The sequence below is a fragment of the Cryptomeria japonica genome, chromosome 10 (assembly GCF_030272615.1).
Source record: "Cryptomeria japonica chromosome 10, Sugi_1.0, whole genome shotgun sequence".
NCBI classification, from domain to species: domain Eukaryota; kingdom Viridiplantae; phylum Streptophyta; class Pinopsida; order Cupressales; family Cupressaceae; genus Cryptomeria; species Cryptomeria japonica.
In genome coordinates this window covers 206,499,551-206,523,527 of record NC_081414.1, presented here as the reverse complement: position 1 = coordinate 206,523,527, position 23,977 = coordinate 206,499,551, and positions in this window count along the sequence as shown.

The window sequence follows — 23,977 nt, the reverse complement described above, 5'->3', positions numbered from 1 at the left end:
ACATTTGTGCATTTGAGAGGTGAATTAGGGGTCTTTCCCCTTCAGGAGGTGAACTAAAAGTGAGTGTTCCTCATCAGTCAGGTACTGAAAACACAAATATTTGGTTGATTGGTGTGTTTATAGATGCTACTCCTCAGGGGGAGCAGCATGATGAAACAGTGATGATTGTAGCTCCACATTGGCATTGTTGTCAAAGGGGGAGGAGTGAAGTGAAAAGACATCTGCAGCAAACGGGGAGAAGATGTGAATTAGAGAAGATATCTTTTGTATATTGTCATCAATGCCAAAGGGGGAGATTGTTGACATTATGTGAACCGGCATGAGCCTTATGTGAACTGACATAAAGACATAATGATATTGTATGTTTTCATTGATGTCAATATGGGACATAGTGTGAACCGGCATGTGCGAACTGGTATATGCCAAAGTGAAGCGGCATATTTGTTCAAGGTGAACCGGCATGTAGTTATGGGAACCGGCACATGGAAGCCCTGTATGACTACCGGTTGGTAGGCAGCTTCCACTTCAGCGTTTCTGGTTGGAGTACCTCAGGTCTGTGCGACTCAATCGATGATCTTTGTGTGATGAGTTCGTAGTATAATGAAGGATAGATTGTGTTGCCATGTAAGCTCTATGTGCGCGAAGGATCTTGCATAAAGATGACTATTCCTATCTACCTCGGGAATGTGCGAAGTCTATCAAATGGTGATAATGCGTGATGGGTTATCAACTGCAATGAAAATGATGAATAATGGATGATGGAGAATGTCTTCAGATCGATTCAAGACTGGTGCATTTAATGCAGTATGATTCAACAGTCAGGATCGAACCATTTGAATTGCTCAACCTAACAGGTTTAAGGTTTAGGGTTTTTGCTACCGACCTATATGTTTCCTATAAGGTCGATGTTGGGTTTCTCTCTAAGGTTGTTGGCAAAAACTTGTGAGTGTGTATCCAAGAAAAGTGATACATGATTCTTGCTAGACCAAAGAAAAGAAGAGATATCTGCAAAGTGAATGTGCAAAAAGAAAAGAGGAGCCTAAACGGATCTGCATTAGCATTGAGTGCTATTAACAGATTATTATAATACCTATTGATCTCTAACCACTTCAACAGTTTTAAAATACCCTAACAGGGTAGCCTTAACTGGCTTGATTCAAAATCCCTTAAATCGGGTGGTCTTAACCAGCTTGTTTCAAATCCCTTAACTGGGTAACTCGAGGCTAATAAGTTCTAAGAAGCTAGAGAATCTTAGGGGATCCTTTCAGCTATTGAGTTCTTAAAATCCTCTAACAAGGTGACCCTACCGGGTTTAACCCTTAACCAGGTATCCCTTAACTAGGTGATCCTTAACAGGATCGGTTCCTACCAGAACCTATTGTAATGTCCTTAACTGGACAACCTCCTAACAAAGTGGACTTCTAAAGAGTTCAAAAAGCAGCTTGTGGGTATTCATTCCCACCGTGGTTTTTCCCAGTTGGGTTTCCACATGAAAAATATGTGTGTCATGTGTAATGCTCTTGTCTTGTGATGCTCTGTTTTATCTATTAAGCACATGAAGGTTCTATGTTTTATGCCTGTCTATAAAACATATTGAACTCACTATTGTGAAGATCTGATGGTTAGGTTTACTAGTTTATGCATGAGAATATAATGATACTGTGGTATTGAGCTAAGAGAAAAGCTTATTTAGTGACCGGTTCATGACTAATTGAGCTATACTGGATGTTACCGGTTGCACTCTATTTTACCAGTATCTCTATTTATCAGTCATTTGGAGTACTTGTTGTCAAACCAGTTTTGGACTGTATTTGTGTTTGTACTAATTCACCCACCCCTCTCAGTATCAGTTTCATACTAGTGGTTCATCATTGAAATATCATTCATTATGGGTCATATGGTGTCTATAGGGGTCATATAGTGTCTTGGGACACCATAGGACCCCTTAGGACACAATATGACCCCTTAGGACACAATATGACCCAAAGCGACCCAATATGGTGTTATTAGGGGGCATATGGTGCCCTAAGAGGTCATAAGGGTTCATGGGACACCATATGACCCCTATGGACACCATATGACCCCTTAAGACACCATCGGACCCCTTAAGACACCAAATCATGTCGTTAGGGGTCATATTGTTTCCTACGACCCCGTAAGACACAATTTGACCCCTAATGTTATGATTTGGTGTCTTAAGGGGTCCTATGGTGTCCTTAGGGATCATATGGTGTCTTGTGACACCATAAGACCTCTTAAGACACCAAATTATGTCATTACACAATATGACACCTAACGACACAATTTGGTGTCCTTAGGGATCATATGGTGTCTTGTGACACCATAAGACCCCTTAAGACACCAAATTGTGTCATTAGGTGTCATATTGTGTCCTACAACCCCATAAGACACAATATGACCCCTAATGACATGATTTGGTGTCTTAAGGGGTCCTACGGTGTCGTTAGAGGTCATATGGTGTCCATAGGGGTCATATGGTGTCTTGGGATACCATAGGACCCCTTAAGACACAATATGACCCCTTAGGACACAATATGACCCAAAACAACCCAATATGGTGTCATTAGGGGTCATATGGTGTCCTAAGAGATCATAAGGGTTCATGGGATACCATATGACCCCTATGGACACCATATGACCCCTAACAACACCCTAGGACCCCTTAAGACACCAAATCATGTTGTCCGGGGTCACATTGTGTCCTACAACCTTGTAAGACACAATATGATCCCTAATGACATGATTTGGTGTCTTAAGGGGTCTTATGGTGTCGTTAGGGGTTATATGGTGTCTTGTGACACCATAGGACCCCTTAAGACACCAAATCATGTCATTAGGGGTCATAATGTGTCCTACAACCCTATAAGACCCCTTTACGACATGATTTGGTGTCTTAAGGGGTCATATAGTATCGTTAGGGGACATATGGTGTCCATAGGGGTCATATGGTGTCCCATGAACCCTTATGACCTCTTAGGATACCATATGACCCCTAATGACACCATATTGGGTCGCTTTGGGTCATATTGTGTCGTAAGGGGTCATATTGTGTCTTAAGGGATCCTATGGTGTCCCAAGACACCATACGACCCCTATGGACACCATATGACCCCTAACGACACCATAGGATCCCTTAAGACACCAAATCATGTTGTTTGGGGTCATATTGTGTCTTATAGGGTTGTAGGACACAATATGACCCCTAACGACACAATTTAGTGTCTTAAGAGGTCTTGTGGTCTCACAAGACACCATATGACCCCTAACGACACCATATGACCCCTTAAGACACCAAATCATAACATTAGGAGTCATATTGTGTCTTACGGGGTTGTAGGACACAATATGACCCCTAACGACATGATTTGGTGTCTTAAGGGGTCTGGTGGTGTCGTTAGGGGTCATATGGTGTCCATAGGGGTCATATGTTGTCCCATGAACCCTTATGACCTCTTAGGACACCATATGACACCTGATGACACCATATTGGGTCATTTTGGGTCATATTGTGTCCTAAGGGGTCATATTGTGTCTTAAGGGGTCCTATGGTGTCCCGGGACACCATATGACCCCTATGGACACCATATGCCCCCTAACAACACCGTATGACCCCTTAAGACAACAAATCATGTCATTAGGGGTCATATTGTGTCTTACAGGGTCGTAGGACACAATATGACCCCTAACGACATGATTTGGTGTCTTAAGGGGTTCAATGGTGTCATTAGGGGTCATATGGTGTCCATAGGGGTCATATAGTGTCCAATCAACCCTTATGACCTCTAAGGATACCATATGACCCCTAATGACACCATATTGGGTCGCTTTGGGTCATATTGTGTCCTAAGGGATCATATTGTGTCTTAAGGGGTCCTATGGTGTCCCAAGACACCGTATGACCCCTATGGACACCATATGACCCCTAACGACACCATACAACCCCTTAAGACACCAAATCATGTCATTAGGGTTCATATTGTGTCTTACGGGGTCATAAGACACAATATGACCCCTAACTACATGATTTGGTGTCTTAAGGAGTCCTATGGTGCCGTTAGAGGTAATATGGTGTCCAATTAACCCTTATGACTTCGTAGGACACCATATGACCCCTAATGACACCATATTGGGTCACTTTGTGTAATATTGTGTCCTAAGGGATCATATTGTGTCCCAAGGGGTCCTATGGTCTCCCAAGACACCATATGACCCCTACGGACACCACATGACCCCTAACGACACCATAGGACCCCTTAAAACACCAAATCATGTTGTTAGGGGTCATATGGTTTCCTAAGAGGTCATAGACCACAATATGACCCCTAACAACACAATTTGGTCTCTCAAAGGGTATTATGGTGTCAAAAGACACCATATGACCCCTAACGACACCATAAGACCCCTTAAGACACTGAATCATAACATTAGGGTTCATATTGTGTCTTACAGGGTTGTAGGACACAATATGACCCCTAACGACATGATTTGGTGTCTTAAGGGGTCCTATGGTATCGTTAGGGGTCATATGGTGTCCATACAGGTCATATGGTGTCCCATGAACCCTTATGACCTCTTAGGACACCATATGACCCCTAATGACACCATATTGGGTCGCTTTGGGTCATGTTGTGTCTTAAGGGGTCATATCGTGTCTTAAGGGGTCCTATGGTGTCCCAAGACACCATATGACCCCTAACGACACCATAGGAACCCTTAAGAAACCAAATCATGTCATTAGGGGTTGTATTGTGTCTTACAAGATTGTAAGACACAATACAACCCCTAATGACATGATTTGGTTTCTTAAGGGTTCCTATGGTGTCGTTAGGGGACATATGGTGTCCATAGTGGTCATATGGTGTCCCATGAACCCTTATGACCTCTCAGGGCAACGTATGACTCCTAATGACACCATATTGGGTTGCTTTGGGTCATATTGTGTCCTGAGGAGTCATATTGTGTCTTAAGGGGTCCTATGGTGTCCCAAGACACCATGTGACCCCTACAGACACCATTTGACCCCTAACGACACCATAAGACCCCTTAAGACACTAAATCATGTCGTTAGGGGTCATATGGTGTCCTAAGGGGTCATAGACCAAAATATGACCCCTAACGACACAATTTGGTGTCTGAAGGGGTCTTATGGTGTCAAAAGACACCATATGACCCCTAATGACACCATAGGACCCCTTAAGACACCAAATCATAACACTAGGGGTCATATTGTGTCTTACAAGGTCGTAGGACATAATATGACCCCTAACAACATGATTTGATGTCTTAAGGGGTCCTATAGTGTCGTTAGGGGTCATATGGTGTCCATAGGGGTCATATTGTGTCTTACGAGGTCGTAGGACACAATATGACCCCTAACAACATGATTTGGTGTCTTAACGGGTCATATGGTGTCATTAGGGGCCGTATGGTGTCTATAGGGGTCATATGGTGTCCCACAAACCCTTATCACCTCTTAGGACACCATATGACCCATAATGACACCATATTGGGTTATTTTGGGTCGTATTGTGTCCTAAGGGGTCATATTGTGTCTTCAGGGGTCCTATGGTCTCCCAAGACACCATATGACCCCTATGGACACCATATGACCCCTAACGACACTAAAGGACCCCTTAAGACACCAAATCATGTCATTAGGGGTCAGATTGTGTCTTACGGGGTTGTAGGACACAATATGACCCCTAACGACATGATTTGGTGTCTTAAGGGGTCCTATGGTGTCATTAGGGGTCATATGGTTTCCTGTGAACCCTTATGACCTCTTAGGACACCATATGACCCCTAATGACACCATATTGGGTCTCTTTGGGTCATATTGTGTCCTAAGGGTTAATATTGTGTTTTAAGGGGTCTTATAGTGTCCCAAGACACCATATGACTCCTATGGACAACATATGACCCCTAACGACACCATAGGAACCCTTATGACACCAAATAATCTCGTTAGGGGTCATATTGTGTCTTACGGGGTTGTAGGACACAATATGACCCCTAACGACACAATTTGGTATCTTAAGCAGTCTTATGGTGTCACAAGACACCATAGGACCCCTAACGACACCATAGGACCCCATAAGACACCAAATCATAACATTTGGGGTCATATTGTGTCTTACAGTGTTTTAAGACAAAATATGACCCCTAATGACATGATTTGGTGTCTTAAGGGGTCTTATGGTGTCATTAGGGGTCATATGGTGTCCATACGGGTCATATTGTGTCCCATGAACCCTTACGACCTCTTAGGACACCATATGACCCCTAACGACACCATATTGGGTCACTTTGGGTCATATTGCGTCCTAAGGGGTCATATTGTGTCCTAAGGGGTCCTATGGTGTCGAAAGACACCATATGATGCCTACGGACACCATATGACCCCTAACGAGACTATAAGACCCCTTAAACCACCAAATCATGTCGTTAGGGGTCTTATGGTGTCCTAAGGGGTCATAGACCACAATATGACCCCTAATGACACAATTTGGTGTCTTAAGGGGTCTTATGGTGTCACAAGACACCATATGACCCCTAACGACACCATAGGACCCCTTAAGACACCAAATCATCACATTAGGGGTCATATTATGTCTTACAGAGTCATAGGACACAATATGACCCCTAATGACATGATTCGGTGTCTTAAGGGATCTGATGGTTTCGTTAGGGGTCATATGGTGTCCATAGGGGTCATATGGTGTCCCATGAACCCTAATGACCTCTTAGGACACCATATGACCCCTAACGACACCATAGGACCCCTGAAGACACCAAATCATGTCGTTAGGGGTCATATTGTGTCCTACAACCCCGTAAGACACAATATGACCCCTAATGTTATGATTTGGTGTCTTAAGGGGTCCTATGGTGTTGTTAGGGGTCATATGGTGTCTTGTGACGCCAAAAGACCCCTTAAGACACCAAATTATGTCGTTAGGGGTCATATTGTGTCCTACGACCCCGTAAGACACAATATGACCCCTAATGAAATGATTTGGTGTCTTAAGGGGTCCTATGGTGTCATTAAGGGTCATATGGTGTCCATAGTGGTCATATAGTGTCTTGGGACACCATAGGACCCCTTAAGACACAATATGACCCCTTAGGACACAATATGACCCAAAGCGACCCAATATGGTGTCATTAAGGGTCATGTGGTGTCCTGAGTGGTGATAAGGGTTCATAGGACACCATATGACCCCTATGGACACCATATGACACCTAATGACACCATAGGACCCCTTAAGACACCAAATCATGTTGTTAGGGGTCATATTATGTCCTATGACCCCGTAAGACATAATATGACCCCTAATGACATGATTTGGTATCTTAAGGGGTCCTATGGTGTCGTTAGGAGTCATATGGTGTCTATAGGGGTCATATGGTGTCTTGGGACACCATAGGACCCTTTAAGACACAATATGACCCCTTAGGACACAAAATGACCCAAAGTGACCCAATATGGTGTCATTAGGGGTCATATGGTGTCCTAAGAGGTCATAAGGGTTGATGGGACACCATATGACCCCTATGGACACCATATGACCCCTAACGACACCATAGGACCCCCTAAGACACCAAATCATGTTGTTAGGGGTCATATTGTGTCCTACAACCCCGTAAGACACAATATGACCCCTAATAAAATGATTTGGTGTCTTAAGGGGTCCTATGGTAATTTTAGGGATCATATTATGGTCTATGACCCTTTAGGACACCATATGACCCCAAACGACATGATTTGGTGTCTTAAGGGGTCTTATGGTGTCGTTAGGGGTCATATGGTGTCCGTAGGGGTCATATGGTGTCTTGGGACACCATAGGACCCCTTACGACACAATATGACCCAAACCGACCCAATATGGTGTCATTAGGGGTCATATGGTGTCCTAAGAGGTCATAAGGGTTCATGGGACACCATATGACCCCTATGGACACCATATGACCCCTAATGACACCATAGGACTCCTTAAGACACCAAATCATGTTGTTAGGGGTCATATTGTGTCCTACGACCCCGTAAGACACAATATGACCCCTAATGAAATGATTTGGTGTCTTAAGGGGTCCTATGGTGTCATTAGGGGTCATATGGTGTCCATAGTGGTCATATAGTGTCTTGGGACACCATAGGAACCCTTAAGACACAATATGACCCCTTAGGACATAATATGACCCACATCGACCCAATATGGTGTCATTAAGGGTCATGTGGTGTCCTGAGAGGTGATAAGGGTTCATGGGACACCATATGACCCCTACGGACACCATATGACCCCTAACGACACCATACGACCCCTTAAGACACCAAATGATGTTGTTAGGGGTAATATTGTGTCCTACGACCCTGTAAGACATAATATGACCCCTAATGACATGATTTGGTATCTTAAGGGGTCCTATGGTGTCGTTAGGAGTCATATGGTGTCCATAGGGGTCATATGATGTCTCGGGACACCATAGGACCCCTTAAGACACAATATGACCCCTTAGGACACAATATGACCCAAAGCGACCCAATATGGTGTCATTAGGGGTCATATGGTGTCCTAAGAGGTCATAAGGGTTGATGGGACACCATATGACCCCTATGGACACCATATGACCCCTAACGACACCATAGGACCCCTTAAGACACCAAATCATGTCGTTAGGTGTCATATTGTGTCCTACAACCCCGTAAGACATAATTTGACCCCTAATGTTATGATTTGGTGTCTTAAGGGGTCCTATGGTGTCGTTAGGGGTCATATTATGGTCTATGACCCCTTACGACACCATATGACCCCTAACGACATGATTTTGTGTCTTAAGGGGTCTTATGGTGTCGTTAGGGGTCATATGGTGTCCATAGGGGTCATATGGTGTCTTGGGACACCATAGGACCCCTTAGGACACAATATGACCCCTTACGACACAATATGACCCAAAGCGACCCAATATGGTGTCATTAGGGGTCATATGGTGTCCTAAGAGGTCATAAGGGTTCATGGGACACCATATGACCCCTATGGACACCATATGACCCCTAACGACACCATAGGACTCCTTAAGACACCAAATCATGTCATTAGGGGTCATATTGTGTCCTACGACCCCGGAAGACACAATATGACCCCTAATGATATGATTTGGTGTCTTAAGGGGTCCTATGGTGTCGTTAGGGGTCATATGGTGTCCATAGGGGTCATATGGTGTCTTGGGACACCATAGGATCCCTTAAGACACAATATGACCCCTTAGGACACAATATCACCAAAAGCGACCCAATACGATGTCATTAGGGGTCATATGGTGTCCTATGAGATCATAAGGGTTCATGGGACACCATATGACCCCTATGGACACCATATGACCCCTAATGACACCATATGACCCCTAATGACACCAAATCATGTCGTTAAGGGGTCATATTGTGTCGTACGGGGTTGTAGGACACAATATGACCCCTAACCACATGATTTGGTGTCTTAAGGGGTCCTACGATGTCGTTAGGTGTTATATGGTGTCCATAGGGGTCATATTGTGTCTTGGGAAACCATAGGACCCCTTAAGACACAATATGACCTCTTACGACATAATATGACCCAAAGCAACCCTATATGGTGTCATATGGTGTCCTAAGAGATCATAAGGGTTCATGGGACACCATATGACCCCTAACGACACTATAGGACCCCTTAAGACACCAAATCATGTTGTTAGGTGTCATATTGTGTCCCTCTCCTTCTCTCTCTCTCCCTCTCTCCCTCTCCTCCTCTCTCTCTCTCTCTCCCTCTCCCTCTCCTTCTCTCTCTCTCTCCCTCTCTTCCTCTCCTCCTCTCTCTCTCTCTCTCTCTCTCTCTCTCTCTCTCTCTCTCTCTCTCTCTCTCTCTCTCTCTCTCTCTCTCTCTCTCTCTCTCTCTCTTTCTCTTCCTCTCCTTCTATCCCTCTTTGTCTCTAAAATATGACCAATAAAATCTGATATCCAATTTAAGCGGATATCAAATTTCTGCCATGTGGCAGTTTAGTCCATAAATGGCGGCAACGGGAATTTTTTTGGGGGACCACATATTTTTGTACTAAAATTGGATATCCGATAAAATCAGATATCAGATTTTATCGGATATCAGATTTTATCGAATATCCGATTTTATTACTAAAAACCAAGAAAAAAAAGGGTTTGTGGGCCATTAAATAGATTCCAACGACCGACAGTCTGGGTCCTATGTTTTCTATCAACGATCATGGGGTTGCAAATAGCTAGAGACAAATTTGTGCTTTTGGGAGATTCTTAAAGTGAAAACTTACATTGTCAATCACGAAGGAGTATATGTGTGGAGGGAAATGGGGAGTAGTAGTCATCAAAAGTCTAAATGCAAAAGAAAACTTTCAAATGACCAAGTTGAGGTATATAGAGAAAGAGATAGAGAATGTCATAGGAGGAGAAGACAAGGTATGTTAAATATTGCTAATGTTACTTCAACTGAAGAGGAAATTGAAATTGAAAATGTGCCACAAGTTATTGAAAATGAAAATGTACATTTTGAAAGTGAAAATATTGAAAATTTTGAAAATGTTGAAAGTGATAATGAAAATGCTCAACATGTGGAAAATTTTGACATAGGAGGTGAAAATGTGGAAAACTTTAACATTGAAGGTGGAATTGCCTCACCAAGTGAACCATATGTAACACCTAATTACTTTAGAAATGAAGACCCTCTCATGGATGAAAGACAAATTCCAAATCCAAGACCTTCAAGAACCCCAAAATGGTTATTTGAAATCGATGAGAACATTATTGCGAATCTTGAAGGCAAGAGGTCAACAAGAACCGTTCGGTTGTAGGCTATAGAACTTTTCAACCAAAATTTTAGCAATAAGACATTTATCGAGCAATGCCAACTCTTTGTTCAATTGCTAAAGTTGATAAAGATGAGACCATTGCTAAAGAAATTGAAGATTCGTATGAACAAGAAGATGGAGAGAAATTCTATTATTGCGAAAAATCTATTTGACGCTCTCAATTCTATTGGAAAGAATACCAAAGAAAGAGATAAGAGAGCCACTCAAAGAGTGATTACAACCTCCTTAGTAAGCCATCAATTGAGGAAGGCTCATCAAATGAGACAAACCTGTGTTGATTTTAACATAAACCGTAAAACTTTGGATAGAGCACTTGCATGAAGACAAAGACTTGACGATCTACTTCAACAAGATACATGGGCATTTGGTGGGAGGCTTCCACATGTTGATAGAAAGTTGACTGACAATGTGAAGGAAGAGATTCAACAATTTTGGCACTCTAATTCTAGAGTGTCACCCAATGTCAAGGACATTTTGAAATTAAGAATCGGCAACCGAGACCGCACACCGCATCCCAAACATTTCTTGGAATCAAGTCAAACAATGTTGTACAAAAAATTTTGTGAATTACATCCATCTTTGCAAATATCACAAAGGCCTTTGAATCTTTGAAACCATTTTATTGTGTTCCTCTTAAGATTCGCAATACTTGTTGTTGCAAGTACCATGTGGAGTTTTCAATGTACCATGAACTTTTATGTCATATTCGTTCTACGATGCATACTAATGAGATGTTGCAGGAGTGTGGTGCAATTCTATTTCCGACATCATCAAGAGACTTGCAAGATCTATTTTTATGCCCTACAGATGAGGGCTTCTATTTCTATAGAAATGATTGTTTGAATGAGAAGTGTTGAGAATGCGGTGGGTTGTCAAAGTTTGTTTCATGTTTTCATGAGGGCAGCAAACACGAGTTTGGAAATAATTATGTTGAGAAAAAAAGATACGAGATAGTGAAATTTACTTTGAAGAGTGGAGCTGAAGGTTCTAGATGTGAATTAGTCTTAAGAGAAGTGAGTATTGCTGATTTTATTTTGGATTTTAAGGAAAATCTTTTCTACAAGTATGCAAGGCACACCCATAGGTCTCAATTGTTGGATCAATAGTTCAGGATGTGTAAGAACTCTTTCCCAATTGGCACTATTGTCTCGGTGGTTGATTTTGTAGAGAACTATACATTACAACCATAGAATGAGGTACAGTATCAGTACTACAATTTAGTCCAGATTGCTATTTTTGTTCACATTACATATAGACATGCTCCTGATAGTGCAGAAGAGGATAGGAAGATAATCAGGGAGTATCATTTTTATATGAGTGATAATAGATCACACTCCTCCGAGTGTGTGCAACATTCTTTCGAGAATTATTTTGAGTTCTTGCATAAGAAAGATATTGCAATTGACCGACATATAATATGGTCAGATAATTGTATAGGTCAATTCAAGAATGCCCGTATGTTTTATTGGTTGAGTAGAATGCATGTGGAGAGGCGTATACCTCATATGTGGTGATTTTTTGAGGCAGGGCATGGGAAGGGAGAGCATGATGGAGCAGGTGCATGTTTGAAGAGAGCTCTAGTTAAGGAGCAATTGAGGATTTCAGGTGCAAATTTCTATGATGCACATTCTATTATTGATTGGTGTGGTTCAACATTGTCACATGGAGGTACTCTTGATTCAGTAATGAGCAGATTCTTTTGGTTGGTTGAGGAGGGAACAGTGGGAAAGTGGGAATATTGGCCCCGTAGGTTCAAACGGATCGTTCGTAGGTGCCACGGATTCTGAGTTAGGTTCCATCAAAGTTTGACAATTTTGAGCACTTAGGGTGCTCAAGGGATGACAACAGTAGGGTATGACCCCGAGCATTCGATCGAGTGGGGTGAAAAATAGGAGCATGCGTATGGTAATAATGCCTAACTAGACATGTCAAACCCGACGGTTCGTCATCGCAATGAGCAGAAGGAGAAATCGGCCACGCAACAACATTCCATGTGAAACTCTTTCCTATTCATCCAAGAAACATATCTATTCATGTGAAATATGAATTTTAAACAAATGAAAATGATAAAACTACCAGTTTTTCATAAAACCCAATATTATTTTATTATACCATGCCACATACCATTTCTCACTCGCAATGATCCCACAAAAGAAACACTTTCATTCTTCAGAAATTTGTCACCAGCTGCATGACCATGGTCATGTATTGCTCAAACAGTATATCCAAAGATAAAGACAGCCATCACCAAGTACATGGTTGTGTTCTCCATTTCCTTGCAAGCAATCACACAAAGAATTCTGGCTAAGTAATCTAATTTCAAGCTCCTTCCTCGTTTTCCTTACAGGCAAATCACAAAAAAGAACTTTCTATATTCCAAGCAATGATGCAGTAGGTGTAATGGAAGGGTATATATACAAATTTTAGCCATAATGATACCAAACCCTAATCAGAACAAGGTTTCAAGATTTTGTTGTTTCGGTGTATGGGGAATGATGTTGTTACTATCGTGATTTTAAAATATATATTTTGTAAATTTGGTAGAATCAATACTTTTCAATTCTTATCATTAAACTAAAAGATGTCAAAATAATAGTGGATCTGGTATCTAGAAACTGCAAAAATGACAAGAATACTTATCTTCTTCATAGAAAACATGTTTCTCTTATTTCCTAGATCTATCCTAATCCGTATGTTCAAAAATTTAATAATAAATTAACTCAAGTCAAATGGTGTGTTCTTAAATTTTATCTGTCTCAGTTTTAAAAATTGTTATGATACAATATCCGTAGATACTATGATTTATCAAAATCAACCCCCTCTCCCTCCACTGGTGTCGCTCTGGTGCTTAAGTTGCTTTTTTTGTTATTTTTGTTATTTTTGTTATCTTTCTTTTTGTTGCCCATGTGATTATGAGGAGTGATCTTGTGTCCTCCTATATTTTTTTGTGAATTTGTGTACAGATTTATAGTATTCATAAAAAATAAAACAATAAAAATCAACCTCAATTTAATAAGATGACAAGATACATTTACCTATAAATACAAAGAATCGTCTAAATCTCCTCAACAACATCAATCTCATAATATGACACGTTATTTTTTTTTTAACATTAGGTTATCAATATTTTTTAAGATACCCTAATTTTATAACAAACCTCATTAGAATATATTTATAAATAGTAAAAATGATCAATTTTTAACTTTAAACTTACTCTTAATCTTATAAAATATAATGATATAAACAATATTTAAATTTTTTCTTTTATATAACTTAATATTCAAATCTTACTATTAAAATATATATTTTTAAATTTTAAAATATGTTTATTTATGTTTCTCTTATTTCCTAGATCAAATCCTAATCATTTTGTTCAAAAATTTAATAATAAAATAACTCAAACCAAATGCTAGGGTTCTAAAACTTTATCTATCTCAGTTTTAAAAGTTGTTATGATACAATATCTATAAATACAATGATTCATCAAAATCAACCCCCTTTGCCTCCCACTAGTGTTGCTTAACCCTTTTTTGTTATTTATATTTTCTTGCCTTTTGGGCAACCAATGTGATTCTAAAGAGTGATCTTGCGTATGTTTTTTTCGTGGACATGTTTATATATTAATAAATTAATAGAAACTAACACACCTATTCATTAAAAAATAAAAGATCAACCTCAATTTAATAAGATAGCACAATACATTTATCTATAAATACTAAGAATCATCAAAATCTCTTCAACAACCCCAATCTTACAATATGACACGTTATATCTTTGAATGTTGAGTTGTAAATATTTCTAGAGATACCCTAATTTTAAATAACACCCGTCATTAAAATATATTTATGAATATTAAAAATGATTAATTTTTAACTTTAACACTTACCCTTAATCTTATGAAATATGATGGTAGAAATAATATTTAAAATTATTCTTTTATAACTTAATATTCAAATCTTACTATATATATATATATATATATATATATATATATATATATATATATATATATATATATATATATATATATATATATATATATATATATATATATATATATATATATATATATATATATATATATATATATATATATATATATATATATATATATATAACTTAATATTCAAATATTATGATTAAAATATATATTTTTTAATATATATATATAGGGTAAGTGCACAAAGATGGGGGACCAAACAGATGTCAAAAAATTTTTTGGCCCCCATCAAGCCCTTTGTGCATGCCAAATAAGGCATACGCCCTATTTTGCATGTCGAACCTAAGGTTTGGTCACGCCAAATAAGGCGAGCGCCAAATAATGTGAGCGCCAAATTTGGCATGCACCAAATGGCATTGCATTTTTTATAAGTGCATCTTCATTTTGAAAAGTACAAATTATCTTTCATTTTGACTCCATCTCTCCGAAAAATATACATAAAATATAACATTTAAGTATATATTTTATGTATATATTGGCAGGATGTTTGAGAGTGGTTTTAGATCTCTAGGAGTTATAATGCAAATTCTAGTTTTTAGAGTATTCATAAAATTTCAGACTTAGTCAAATTTCAGTAATCAACATGCTCGTATTAGCATTCTCTCTCTGGTCTCTCCCTCTCCTTACCTACATTCCCCCTCTCTCTCTTCCTTAACCCCTACCTCTCTCTCTAGTTTCTCCCTCTCTTTCCCTCCCTCCCTCTCTTGCACCTTCACTTTCTCTCCCTCTAGTCTCTCCCTCAACCACCACCCCCTACCCTCCTCTCTCTCTCTCTCTCTCTCTCTCTCTCTCTCTCTCTCTCTCTCTCTCTCTCTCTCTCTTGTGGTTTATGGAGAGAAAAACAAATACCAAGGAGAGAGACTATAGAGAAAGTAAGAGAGATTGAGGGAGGAAGGGAGTGGTTGATGGAAAGAAAGGAAAATACCAAGGATAGAGAGATCCTAAGTGAGCGACACATAGAGAGAGGGAGGGAGGGAGGAATGGGTTGAGGGAGAGACCAAAGAGAGAGAGAGAGAGAGAGAGAGAGGGTGGGGTGGGTTGATGGAAAGAGAGGAAGAGATCAGAGTGAGAGAGATTTAGTGAGAGAGGGAGGGAGGGGTTGAGGAAAAGAGAGAGCCCAAGTGATAGAGATGGAGGCAGGGAGGTATGGATTGATGAAAAGAGAGTAAGATACCTATGAGAGAGAGAGGGAGGGAGGGAGGGAGGTTGATGAAAAGAAAGGGAGAGACAAAAGAGAAGGCCCAAGAGAGAGAGAGAGAGAGAGAGAGAAATTAAGTGGAAGAGATAGAAAGAGGAAGGAAGGTGTTTATGGAAAGAGAGGAATATAACCTGAAGGGATGGACAGAAAGGGAGAAATTAGAGGGAGAGAGAGAATAAGTGTGAGAGGGAGAGAGAGAGAGAGAGAGAGAGAGAGAGAGAGAGAGAGAGAGAGAGAGAGGGGAGAGAGAGAGAGAGAGAGGAAGGGAGGTAGGGGTTGATGAAAAGAGAGGGAGAGACCTAAGAGAGAGAATGAGAGAGAGGAGAGAAAGGAAGGGGGGTTGATGAAAAGAGAGGGAGAGACCAAAGAAAGAGCCCAAGTGAGAGAGAGAGGGGGGTTGATGAAAAGCAAGGGATATACTAGGAAGAGAGCCGATAGAGAGAACCTAAGTGAGAGAGGGGGAGAGAGAAGGGGATGGTAGGGGTTAAGAAAAAGAGAGGGAGAGACTTGAGAAAGAGATAGTCCTACCTTCCTAGTTCCCTCTCTCTCACTTTGGCTCACTCTCTCTCTCAACCCCTCCCTTCTTGTCTCCCTCTCTCTATCTCTATCTCTAGTCTCTTCCTCTCTTTTTATAAACCTCTCTCTCTCAAAAATTCCCTTCATCCTTCTCTCTCACTTGAGATCTCTCTGGTCTCTTACCCATTTTCCCTCCCTTCCTCTCACTTAGGCTCTCTCTCACTCATGGTGAGAGAGAGAGAGAGATAAGGAGAGAGAGGGGGGGAGTGATAGAGAGAGAGGGAGAGAGAGAGTTATAATGGAGAGATAGAGAGGGAGGAGGGTAGGGAGGGATAAGGTGTGTCTATGTTGCTTGAGATTATCAGGTGACTTGGTAAGGGAAAGCATCGCTAGGGTGTGGCGAGAAAGAGAAAGGGAGAGAGAGAGAGAGAGAGAGAGAGAGAGAGAGAGAGAGAGAGAGAGAGAGAGAGAGAGAGAGAGAGAGAGGAAAAGGGAGGAGGAGGGAGAAAAAGGGTAGAATGGGATAGAGACACTTGATATATATATATATATAATGGAGAGAATGGAAATAATGGGAGAGAGAGGGGGGAAAGAGAGAAACAAGGAAAGAGAGGGAGAAAGGGATGGGGAGGGAGAGAGAGTGAGATACTTGGAGAGAAAAAGAAAAGGATGGGGAGAGAGAGGGAAATAATGGGATAGAGACACCTGAGAGAGAGAGAGAGAGAGAGAGAGAGACTAGATAGAGATAGAAAGGGAGAGGGGGGAAAGAATGGAATGAATGGGATAGAGACATGAGAGAGAGAGAGAGAGAGGGGGGGGGGATAGAATGGGATAGAGAAACCTGAGAGAGAAAGAGATAAAGAGAGATAGAGAGAGACTTGAGAGGGAAGAGGGAAAGAGAGAGGGAGAGAGGGAGAGAGGGAAAGAGAGGGAGAGAGAGATGGGGAGGGAAAGAGGGAGATATTTGAGAGAGAAAGAGAAAGGGATGGGGAGGGAGAGAGGGAAAGAACAAGATAGACACTTGAGAGAGGGTGAGAGAGAGAGAGGGAGGAGATATAGAGACACCTGATAGGTGGATTTAGAGATTGTGATAGAGAGAGAGAGAGAGAGAACAGATAGAATGGGATAGAGAAATGTGTGTGTGAGAGTCAGAGACATGGGGAGGGAGAGGGGGAGAGAATGAAGAGAATGGAAAGAATGGGAGAGAGAGAGAGAGAGAGGGATGGAGAGGGAGAGGGAAAGATTGGGATAGAGACACCTAAGAGAGGGAGTGGGGGAGATATAGAGAGATCTGAGAGGTGAATGGAGAGATTGTGTGAGAGAGAGGGAGACTGGGGGAGATATATATATATACAGAGAGAGAGAGAGAGAGAGAGGACAGAATGGGATAGAGACACCTGAGAGAAAGAGGGGGAAAAGAGAGGCAGAAGGGGAGGGAGAGAGGGAAAGAAAGAAAGAAAGAAAGAAAGAAAGAAAGAGAGAGATAGGGAGAGACTTGAGAGGGAAAGAGGGAAAGAGGGAAAGAAAGAGGGAGAGAGGGAAAGGGAGAGATACTTGAGAGAGAAAGAGAGTTAGAGGCAAAGAGATTTTGATGTGAGAGAGAAAGAGAAAGGGAGTGGGAGGGAGAGAATGGACAAAATGGGATAGAGACACCTAAGAGAGGGGGAGAGAGAGAGAGGGATTGGGGAAGATATAGAGAGATCTAAGAGGTGGATTGAGGGATTATGAGAGAGATAAAGGGAGAGGTAGGGAGAGAATGGAATGAATGGGATAGTGACACTAGAGAGAGAGAGATGCAAATGTAGTGGGAAGGGGAGGGAGAGAGGGAAAGATAGAAAGAGAGAGATAGAGAGAGAGAGACTTGAGAGGCAAAGAGGGAAAGAGAGAGGGACAGAGGGAGAGAAAAAGAGAGGGAGAGAGAGAGAGAGAGAGAGAGAGAGAGAGAGAGAGAGACTTGAGAGAGGGTGAGAGAGAGGGAGGAGATATAGAGACACTTGATAGGTGCATATAGAGATTGTAATAGAGAGAGAGAGAATAGATAGAATGGGATAGATAAATGTGTGTGCGTGAGAGAGAGAGAGAGATGGGGAGAGAGAGGGGGAGAGAATGAAGAGAATGAAAAGAATGGAGGAGAGAGAGAGAGAGTTGAGAGAGAAAGATAAAGGGATGGGGAGAGAGAGGGAAAGAACGGGATAGAGACACCTGAGAGAGGGGCAGAGAGAGAGAGAGAGTGGGGGGGAGATATAGAGATATCTGAGAGGTGAATGGAGAGATTGTGTGTGAGAGAGAGAGAGGGACTAGGGGAGATATAGACAGACCTAAGAGGTGAATGGAGGGATTGAGAGAGAGAGAGAGAGGGAGGGAGAGAATGGATAGAATGGGATAGAGACACCTGAGAGAGAGGGGGGGAAAAGAGAGGTGGAAGGGGAGGGGGAGAGGGAAAGAAAGAAAGAGAGAGATAGGGAGAGACTTGACAGGGAAAGAGGGAAAGATAGAGAGAGAGAGGGGGAGAGGGAAAGAGAGAGATAATTGAGAGAGAAAAAGAGTTAGAGGCAAAGAGAGTTTGATGTGAGAGAGAAAGAGAAAGGGAGTGGGAGGGAGAGAATGGACAAAATGGGATAGAGACACCTAAGAGAGGGGGAGAGAGAGAGGGAGTGGGGGAGATATAGAGAGACCTGAGAGGTGGATGGAGGGATTGTGTGTGAGAGAGAGAGAGAGAGAGAGAAATGGAAAGGAAGGAAGAGAATGGACAAAATGGGATAGAGACACCTAAGAGAGAGAGTGGTGGGGCAAATGGAGGGTGAAGGGGAGGGGGAGATGGAAAGAGAGAGATAAGGAGAGACTTGAGAGGGAGAGAGAGACTTGAGAGAAAGAGAAAGGGAGATAGACGAAGAGAGAGAAAGAGAGATAGAGGGAAAGAAAGAGACTTGAGAGAGAAGGAGAAAGGGAAGGAGAGGGGGAGGGAGAGGGAGAGAATGGGAGAGAGACACCTAAGAGAGGGGGAGAGAATGAGAGATAGAGATACTTGAGATAGGGAGAGAAAGAGAGACCCCAAGTGAAAGAGGTAAAGAGATGGATAGACCAAAGAGAGAGAGTGGGTGAGGGAGAGGGGAAAGAGAGGGAGAAAGACCTGAGAGAGGGAAGGAAGTAGAGAGGGAGAGACCTAAGAGAGAGACAAGCAGGGGTTAAGGAAGAGAGAGAGGGAATGCAGGGAAGAGGCTAGAGAGATAATGTTGATACGACCATGCTAATTACTGAAATTTCACTAAGTCTGAAATTTATATGAATACTCTAAAAACTAGAATTTGCATTATAACTCCTAGAGATCTGGAACCCTTTTTTCTTTCTTTCATGAAAAATGCTATGAAATGCATTGGGGTGTGCCTTATGGTTTTTTCAATTTTTTCTCATTTGCCATGCGCCAAATTTGGCAAGCGCCATTTTTGGTGTGCACCAAACTTATTGCCTTGGAAAATACCAAGCCAAAGGCTTGGATTTGCCATGGGCATCCAACCCAAAGGCTTGGACACCCTTCTCAAGCCTAAGTCATGTTTTCCAACAAATATTGAAAATTTTCTACTTTTTTGTTCATGTTCTCCATCAGGTTTGCATGTGTTTTAATAAAATTAAAGAAAACACCATAAAATCATCAAGCTCTCTCTTATCTATCCAACCATATATTTTTTTTCAAATTTTGATAATGTTAAGGTCTTCATCCATATTTGCTTTTGTTAGTGTGTCTAATTTTTGTCAAAAACAAACATGTCATATTTTGGCCATAGATTTTTACCGCTTTATCAAATTTTGAAAAAAATTACATTTCTAGAAACTAGACTCCATTATACACAATTTTTAAAAAAATCTGATTTTTTATTAGTTTTCACAAATTTTTGGGGGGAGCATGCTGAAATTTCTTCTTTTTAGGATGTGTCCACTTCGGAAATTTATAAAAATTCAAATATTCATATAAAAATTAGACGAAATATTGGGCATAAACTTCAATGTGTTAGCTACTTTCTCACAGGAGCGATTTGCAGAATTCTAAAAAACTTGATGTTTTAGGGGCACCACATTTCGTGCTATGTTATTTTTTCTGAAAAAACAGGACCAATAAATGTGGTGCCCATTTTTTAAACCCTTAATCTTCTTTGTTTTCAAAAAAAAGGGTAGTTTAGAAAGTAGATTCATAGACTTCAAATTTTTTTCTTGTTGCATCTTCAAATTTTGAATGTACCTATGCTCAATTTCTCATCGAAGTTTAGACACTACTGATTTCAGAAGAAAAGAAGTGGCATCTTAAGACCCCTTTTTGGTCCCCCATCTTTGTGCACTTACCCTATACACTTAAAATGTTAAAATAAAAGAATTAAGAAAAATGATTTTTTTCATTTATTGTCAAGCATAATGTTGTTTTATTTTTAAACAATACTTCTATGTATTGTTATAAAGAATTTTTTTCTCTTAAATCTAAGAGTAAAATTATAGAATGTGATTTTTTTTTATTATTTTAAAATTAAATTTTGTAACAAAATATCCAAATAAAAATGAGATTCAATTATTTATAAAATCTAACAAAGAAATCATTTTAAAAAATTATCAAAATATTATAGATCTCTACATCCATCACAACAAATTTAAATTTCTAATTAAAGTCCTTCATAATGGTCCTGCAAGACCTAAGAATACCATTATCACACAACCTATCAGACCCTAAGATTGGCTTCACCACTCGAAATGGGGCTTTTGAAAAATAATTTTCAATAATTTTTAAATATAGGTTAGACACACTTCCATGAAGAAATGATCTCTATCACTACCTCTACCTTTATTATTTGAAAACCTAACGTTAAAGTATAGTACAAGAAAAATACTTAGAAACAAAAGGATCTTAACCACTAGATTGCATTCTTTCCCATTTCAACCACCTTATAAAATCCTATTGAAATTCTTCAATATAATGTCATATTTAGTTATAATAAGAGATCAATAGAGCAATAGTTTATTCATGTGGAAAGGTAAGTTAAAATCCCAAGCCTACTAAAAATAAAACATAATAATGCAGAGACTTTTGGAGGTCATAATTTTTTACTCGCTTGTTTGTTTGCGTTCAAATTTGACATGGAGGTATATCATGAGGAGTTGTTTTAATTTCCAATAAAACCTAGTTCTATTGGACCTCAAATAAATGCATTTTCAAGGCCTAATTCCTTCATCTTGGGCCTCAAAACAAACTTATTTTGTTTTTTCCAGTTTTTAGAAAGTTGTTTTTTTTTTTAGTTTTGTTTGAACTCGTATTTGTTATTAGTTTAGCAAGTTGGCAATGTGTGTCATATTTATGTTTTTCGGATTCTTATAAGTTTTGGTGATTTTTTAGATGGATTTCAAAATTACCTAAAATGGCAAATTTCAAGTTTTGTAAAAATTTGCCAAATAAGAAAAATTTTAATTTGTAATTAAATAGGATTATTTTCTTTTGTAGCTGTAGAGTGGTTGAAGGATAATGAAGAATAGTTTATTTCATCCTTGGTTTTTTCTAGTTTCTTCTTGCTTGTTGTTAATGGTGAATGCTTCATTCTAACTCGGTTACATCAACTTCTAATCAAGGTATGTTACCTTGCATTATGAGAGATGGTATAGAAGAATATATATCATAAAAACTTCAATCATCCATATCATGACAATAGAAAGATTAAAAATTAACTTAAAAATCTTTCCATCATTAATTCAAGGGCATCTATCTCTCTCCAATTTTGGTTTCATTCTTTTGTTTATTTTGTTAGTTTAGCATATTTTGATTTAAGGAGGTGTCTAGCTCTTCTATTTTTTTGTCATGTTCTTTCCTTGTTGGAAACTTCCTGTCACATTGTCTTGAAGATGGTTAAATTTCCTATGGCATGGAACATACTTCTTGTCATCTCACCAGCAATAAGGCAAAACATGGGAAGCCAAACTGACAATTGTTGTCCAATCAAACTGTTGGTAGAGTTTGTTGGTCAATGGTTGTTGTGCCTTCAACTTCCTTTTAAGCATGGGGAATCACCTTTGTGTTGGTTGGTTGGAACATCGCAAGTAGAAAAAAGAGATGGGTGAGAAGAGTTGAGTGAAAGAAGAAGCTAGTTGTATTGAAGGCAATCTAGAAAGGGATCATTCAAGTCAACTGTGTTAAGTGGTATCGTGCCTTGGTACTGAGCTACGACAATGGCACCATAGTGTCACGGTCCTAAGAATCAGGACTCAAACTTTGATAGGAGATAGAAGCAAAAGTGAAAATGTAGACCTTTCTGGAAGGTGTGAGTAGAATCAAAGAGGTCATCAAGCACTAAGAGACAGAATGCCAAGGTGAAGTCTAGGTGAGGATGAAATTGTATGTGGATACAATTTATGACACTAAATTTAGCCCCCACTTTAGCAGGAGTATGAGGATAAACCCATACTCACAATAAATTACAAAGTTGCATTGAAAAATTTTCACCAAGATATCAAAGAGACAAGACACGCCAGGCTCCCATCGACTTTATGATCTTACTACTCTAATACCAAGATAAAAGGGACAACACATGAAAGGGAAAAAGAGAATGAATATCCTTTCCTAGTGATATTCTCTTACTATGAGTCATCAAAAAGAAAATTTTGAAATACCGAATTACAAAGAAAAAGGCCTGGTTTGCAAAGTATCTTGAATATTGAAATCACATCATGGTGTGTGCATAATGTGTAACATTGAACAAAGTGTATACCCCCATGTTAAAGTGATTTCATACACCTTATTGGGAGAAATTTATTTAAGGTAGCATGCATCCAAAAGACAAGCACATTACCATAATGAGATGCCCCCAAGAAAGAACAAATCAAAAGATAATGGTCACAAAACATATAGAAAATGAGCACATAAGTGATCCTCTAACTATGGGGTCAGTAATGAACTTGTGATAAATAATGTATATCAAGAATAATCATATTGAATTGACCTCATCCCATAAAGGTAGAGGAAATATAAACATAATATAATAAGAGCACGAGAGATAACAAACAAATTTCTTTTTGAGCCAACATGGAAGATATCAAAAAACAAATCTCAATGCTTTGCATCATCCCCAAGTAGACAACACAAGAGCACATCTACGAATAATATCACATGTACAACATAATATGGATATGACATATAGAAGAATTTAACTACAAATAGAGGAATGACACAATAGAGTTGACCTCTTTATCACCTTGCACTAGCAGAGTAACAAGGTTCATCCAAAGAAAACCTAACATAATAGAAAAAAAATATCAAGCAACACATCACGGGTGAAGCACATTACGAACAAGAAAAAACACAAAAGATAATCCATGGCACGAATGAAGCTATTCAAGAAAATCAT